General features: G+C 40.3%; 1 pseudogene across 1 annotated transcript in view; it reads left to right on the top strand.

Moving 5' to 3' along the window:
* Positions 1-6,295, top strand: part of LOC144638804 (transient receptor potential cation channel subfamily A member 1-like) — a 47,082-nt pseudogene extending 40,787 nt beyond the window's left edge. The window contains exons 23-29 of the transcript XR_013568012.1: positions 697-757; positions 861-932; positions 1,635-1,808; positions 2,677-2,745; positions 3,515-3,616; positions 3,879-3,997; positions 5,773-6,295. The product of XR_013568012.1 is annotated as a transient receptor potential cation channel subfamily A member 1-like (transcript). The remainder of the gene's footprint in view (positions 1-696; positions 758-860; positions 933-1,634; positions 1,809-2,676; positions 2,746-3,514; positions 3,617-3,878; positions 3,998-5,772) is intronic.
* The last annotated feature ends 241 nt before the right edge of the window (positions 6,296-6,536 follow it).

Below are 6,536 nucleotides of genomic sequence, written 5' to 3' on the forward strand. Positions count from 1 at the left end.
TAAAGCGCTTGTCAAAGACAAGAGGTTAGCACAAATTTTCATGAGTTTTTTCTCCTTTTCTTCGTAATTTTAGTTTTGATTGAAAAGATATCTTATCTTAAACGCAGTTTTGGTTATTTCCATCATCTCTTTGCGATACGGGGTTAAATTCTCGTTGACGTAAATTCCCTTTGGGCGAGCCGTTGTTTCTCGCACCAAGGAGACGGAGGAACTAGGGAAGGGACTTTGAACAGTTACACCTTTTAGATTTGTGCGGGCTTTAATTTGTATATCTTCGATTTAACCTTGTGACTGACGAATTTCGCCAGGACTGGTCTCTCCCCTCTCTTCCGTCCAATTCTGTTCGAGATTTCTATGTCCTCCTCCTGAATCTCCACACCGGTAGCTTGGGAAATTTTACAGACGACTTCGACTGTTGACATATTGACTTCGTCGGGATTGTCGTGGAACTCCAAGGAGTTTTTCCTAGAGTATTGTTCTAAATTATCGAGGTTTTCTTGAATGTTTAGCAGCTCGTCAGCATGATCCTTGACATGCCTGCTCGTTTTGATATATTACAGGAACAAGATGCACAAGTATGCAGACGCTGCTCTCAAAGAATATACTGTCCTCTAATTTTAGAAACTTCGAGAACAGAACGAACGGAATAATTTTACCTGTACCTGAAACCTTCTTATCCTTCTTTCTAAATTTCAGGTTTTCATCGTACGGTCAATATATTATTATGTTGACAACAATGTTTGCTACCCTGTTTAAGGTACGCACTTTTAAATTTGTTTTTATTTTTAAAGAAAGTTGATGTTTTTTGCCTCCTCTTTCTGTACAAATGTGCGAAATTGAACGAAGTTTATTCTTTTAAGGTCCTGTTGCTGTTTTTCATGTTCGTCATGGCATTTAGCAGCACATTTTATCTGCTCTTAGATGAAGAAACGGTAAGACTTAGTACTCATTCTTGTCAATGATTGGATCCTGTTTTTACAGTAGCGCCCATGTATTTTGAAGCTTATGAAGTTGATAGCTTAACATTTCATTGCCTAAGAAGCGACTTGGCCATAAGCATCTGTGGGAAAGGTCCGCTAAGTACAAGGCAGACAAGTTCGAATAAAAAGTTATCAACACGAAACAAGCCATAGGTCATTAACTTTGTCGCAGGTTTTTTAGTCAAGAAATTAAATAATACCATTTACGATTTACATTACCATATGTAAGTGTAATAAGCAATGGTAATAATCAGCACCATCAACCCGACGTTAAATAAATGTTATAATTAATGTTATTATTATTAAAGAAAGATCCGTCGTTCACTGTACTTTGCTCAGTTTCTGTAACATAAAGGACTAGGAGTACCGTTACTACCCTGGAGGGATGCTAGTCCATCTTACCCCCCCCCCCCCCCAAGCATTTTGTAACGTTGCTCTAACAGTACTTCGATACCTATTTACACTCCTGGGTGAAGAGAGGCACTGTGAGAGTTAAGTGGCTTGATCAAGAACAGAACACAATGACTCCAGCAAGAGCTCGAACTCGCGATCGGACTGTTCGATCCAGAGTCAAGCGTGCTTACCATTAGGTCACCGCGTCCTTCATATCACATAAGGCCATTCAGTTACACATCGCTGTTGTTTTACCGTCAGGAGCCGTACGCCACTTTTCCTTACTCCATGATGACCGTATTTGTGATGACACTGGGTGAACTCAACTACGCCGACACATTAATGCCGTGGGACAAACTGGAATACGCTGCACTGACGAACATACTGTTCTTTTTGTTTGTGCTGGGAATGCCCATCATTCTAATGAACATGCTGGTGAGTAATAATAGGCTGCGTAGCTGGCGGGATTCGCGACCGAGTGCGAGTGCTTTTATGGCGAACGGCAGAAAGACCGAACCGCGGAGCCGCGAGGGAATTGGAGAGGAGTCTAGTTGAGATCTCACTCGCGACTGCTTGTAATTATGACGTTGCCATTGCAACGTCAAATCAAATATGATAAAAACATGATTGACATATTAAATTATTTTGCAAGGGATGAATGAACGAAGGTTAAACATAGGCGACAAACTGGCAGTTTTCGGTAAATCTGGCTGCCTCCACATGTGCACAAGTTAATCACAGTTGCAGAACTGTTTTAACTTCAAATAGAAACCCCAATACAGTTCTTACATTTCTGCCACTTAATGCCACATGCCTTGGGAGATTTAACGATATTATTATCAGTATACTCAATATTGTATGACAAAAAAGTGAAACTATAGAAAAAATCCACTCGATCCCCACAAAGCGTGGTGTTCAATCAATTTAAATTGAAAATGAGTAATGAGAGTTCGTTGTTTCGTTCGTTGAAAACAAGTGCTTACCATAAAAACAGCCGTGTTCCCGCCGTTGAGTATTTTCACGTCCAAGATGGCGGCATAGACGAGCACATGTGAAAATGTGATTAGGTCCCATTCCTCCTGGCAAAAATCAAACCGTGGGGCCCAGACTCTTAGTCAAATTCTCAAGGGTCGGAAAGGGAATAAAGGTTAAATGCTCCATATACGTCCGGGGTCCTCTCCCCCCTCTCGGGATAAACATAGATAGGTTTATAATGCAGGAATATGATTCATTACAATTCCGCCATTAACACTGATGATTTCAAACAACTTCAAATTTCTAATCGTGCTTTCTTTTTATTCAGGTCGGTCTCGCAGTTGGAGATATTGAAAAGATTCAAGTTAATGCCGTTATTGGCCGTTACGTTATGCAGGTATAAGCAACCATGAACGCAATAGGCCCGGGGAACTGATCAAAAAATATTTTATACGGGGAGGCTCCGAGGTTCAAACCCTTCCCCTAGTACCCCTATCAAATTAGAACCTACCTTATTATAGGAAATTAACACGTCATGAAATTAACGGGAATTTCAACTTTCACGTTAATTTAAGTCGCGTTAATTTTTGTTAACGTTAATTTCCGCGCCGTAAATTAAATGGAGCGTTAATTTCCATGACGGTAATTTCCATTATTTTGGCTTCAATATTTTGTTACAGTCCAGAAGTTCTTGACTCCAAGGAAAAAGCATAATTTTATCTGGCTATCATTGATACTGTGAAGAACGCTCAAAGTGGGAAAAGTACCACGAACATTGTTTTCGTTTAAGATAACACGCCTACAAGTGTTGAAATAAACTTGTTCCTCTTGTGTACGTCGCGTTAATTTCTTTCATTTTGAAATGTTACCCCCTCTTTCGCGTTAATTTCCTTTATTGGGAAGTAATTTTCCCTTATTAATTCGCGTTAATTTAAGTCGCGTTAATTTCAAATACCTTAATTAACACAAGCGCTAATTTCCTATGATAAGGTAAGTCTAAAATCCCACTAAATACCATTTCTATAAGAACCTATTTAGGCTAAGTTGGAAAAATCTAGGTTCTTATACGCGGGCTTTTAGTGTATTCGTTTTTCTTGCTTGCTCCAAAGCAAATTACAATAGTTATAACAACTATATATACGTTGATTTTTCTATTCGTTTTTCAGGTCGAGTTGGTTTTGGAGTTGGAGGAATCAGTTCCTAAATCATTTGCCAAGCGTGCTCATGTTAAAAAACATGTCGAATATCCAAACAAGGAAGAATCTAAGGTATTTTCCTTTCCTAATTACTTATCCTGAGAAGGGTTTTACAAGAATACTTCTTTTTTAATTTTCATTAATACTCTCAAAATGTCAGAGTGGCAGCTTAAAACAATTGCTACCTGATTAAAAACAATTTGTACAGGCAGTTACGGGAACCCAGGAAAACTCGACTCGTTCACGTACCTTTGTAAGCAGAGAGACAGAATTAAAGGCCTTTTTTATAGCGTGCCGCACCGTCCAATTTCTTATTATTTCATTCTTTAAAAAGTTCTATGAGAAGCTTTTGGGCTTTGGCCGACCAGTAGAAGACGAGGAAGAGAAGACTTCCGCAGAGCTCCCCCCTGGTTTCCATCCACTGTTGGACAGAATGCAAGAGCAGGAGAATAGGTACTAGCGTGTACTATGGGTTGCGTAGAACTAACCATTCTCGTCCCCATAGCCCTTTTGTTTCTCTTTGTCGGCTGGGCCTTGGCACGAGAAAAAAAAAGGGCTCGAATTTTTTTGATTGGCTGTTTGGAACAAAGAATTAATAAAAAGAAGTCAAAAACGTAACGACTCTCTCATACATTCTTTGAAACATCATGACTGCATACATGAAGACCGGAAAGCCCTAGAATCTAGGACTGGAAATCCTGTGTCCCCAGAGCCCTTCGTTTTCTCGTGTCAAGGCCCAGCCGGCTAAGATAAACGAAAGGGCTATGGGGACGAGAACGGGAACTAACTAGTGACAGCGTTGCTATTGCTTTCTCTACTTATTCTGAGAAAGAAGTAATTTGACCCCCGTTGCCGTTTGTTAGTCGTTTTCACTTTCAGCACAGAGCTCTTCTTTCAGCTTGATAACTGTAAAAATTTAGCCAGGCAGCCGTTTTCTTGTCAGGTCCTAAACATTTGATTTCATTTGACAGGATAAGGGAGCTTACCGAAAATATTTCGTCTAATCACATTGTCCAGAAAATTATTAAAAACTAGAAAAAGGCCACAGCTCCATATACGATATTTTTGTAGTACTTCAATATTGGACATCCAATGTTTTCACTGTTGAGAACTGGTATCTTTCCCCGCATATCTATACACCATTTAACAACAGCGTTGTTACCTTTATGATAAACAAAACAAGTGATATACAAGGAAAATTAGCATAAATAAAATTATTATAACCTATAAGCTAATATTGTGTAGTTAATTAAAAGCAAAACAAGAAAAGTGGTTGGTAATGAGGCTTAGGAAGAAATATACATGTATCCTAACACAACCATAGTTAGTAGAGGGGACTGGTTATGAAAGCCGGCGAACTTCAAAGGGCTAAACAATAGCGCGGACTCCGATGTTGAACAGACCCATCACGTGACCCTGACAGTGCACAAGTTCATTGAAGATGGCGGACGGTGCACCCGAACTGTTTGTTCGAGAAGACGATTTAGAGGCAATTTTTGACATGATTTTGGAAGGCGACGGAGTATTAGAGGAGCATTTTCGGTCGCAGTTAGTAATTTAAGAGTGATCAAGAGGACAGGCACAGCCCACCCCCCGAGGAGGACACACCCGCCATCCCCGAGCCGATGGCCCGGGAGCACGCCAGACCCCCGCCGGACCGAGACGCGCGGCGGACCCGGAGGGGGCAGACGGCCGCCGGCCGAGGGGGGCGGCGCGGGGGGGGGGGGGGGGGGGGGGGGGGGGGGGGGGGGGGGGGGGGGGGGGGGGGGGGGGGGGGGGGGGGGGGGCCCCTCACGGGCACACTCTTAAGCATTACAGGTTGCAATTTTGAGTCGTAATTTCAAACTAATGAGCTTAAATTTTCTCTAACCCTAACCCTAATGGAATCCAACAAACGCTCACCTTAAAACTAAAAGCTTATATATTGCCTATCTGTCGGTAGTTATTTCCTCTTTATAGGTTCCTGCGAATCACGAAATACCTATATTAAACCTTTGACAAAGATCTGGGATATGGTGATCTGTTTATATTGTTTTGAGTGCTAGACCGTATAGTAGATAATTTCAATTTGTGCTCTTCTCTACTAACTATGACACAACTAAATAGAAAAAAAAAACACTCCAGAAACTGGTGTTGTGGCATTATTGAAAAGTGGTCGGTCAGTTAGGAGTTGTGGTCGCGCACAGAAATGTTCGACTGTAATATTTTTTGTTTTTCTCTAATTGCAGGATCAAAAGAATGGACGAGCGCTTAGAAGAGCAATCAAAACTTCTCAAATCGATTAATCAGCAGAAGGAAGCAGAGGAGGACGAATCGCGGCAGCGGCAAAGAGAAATCTCAAGAAAAATTTCAAGGCGACCGATTCCATTTAAGTTTTAACCACTTTCCCATCTTAAAAGTGTCTTCTTGGATCTCCTGTCACTGATCACTACAGTAAATACATCATTTAACTTGTAATAAGGCGCTATTATTGTATCACTTGGTTATGTGCGTTGAGAACATCATTAATCTAAGCGCCGTTTTCATTGGAGATATTTTAGAATGTTTTTCCTCCTTAGCTAAGAGTTAGATAGCTATTTTAACATATTGTTTCAGTTCGTTGTATTTTTAAGTACGTTCATTTTTTTCATATTATTTTTTCTTATTATTTTTTTATGTTCTTGTTATTTACTGTTTTTGCTGTATTGGCGCTGAAATATTCCAATTGAAGATAAAGTCAATAAAGTTTGTTTACTGTTTTCGTATTAAACTGTCTTTCTACCTGAGATACTTCACATTTGATCGGCGCCGGTTTGCCAGAAATAATCTCCTGCTGGCAATCACAAATTTCCCTTTTAACTTGTATACACATTCTTTAATTTGTTTGTTTTCTCCTTCAGTGTGATAAGTGTGACTTTTGGGGCGTATATAATGAGCAAGAGAGACTAACTATTGTCTGTCAAAAAAGGAAGGTTGCGTTACCGTATAAGAAAATATTAACACTGTTTCGTGT

The sequence above is a fragment of the Oculina patagonica genome, chromosome 14 (assembly GCF_052425735.1).
Source record: "Oculina patagonica isolate OP01 chromosome 14, crgOcupat, whole genome shotgun sequence".
Taxonomy (NCBI): domain Eukaryota; kingdom Metazoa; phylum Cnidaria; class Anthozoa; order Scleractinia; family Oculinidae; genus Oculina; species Oculina patagonica.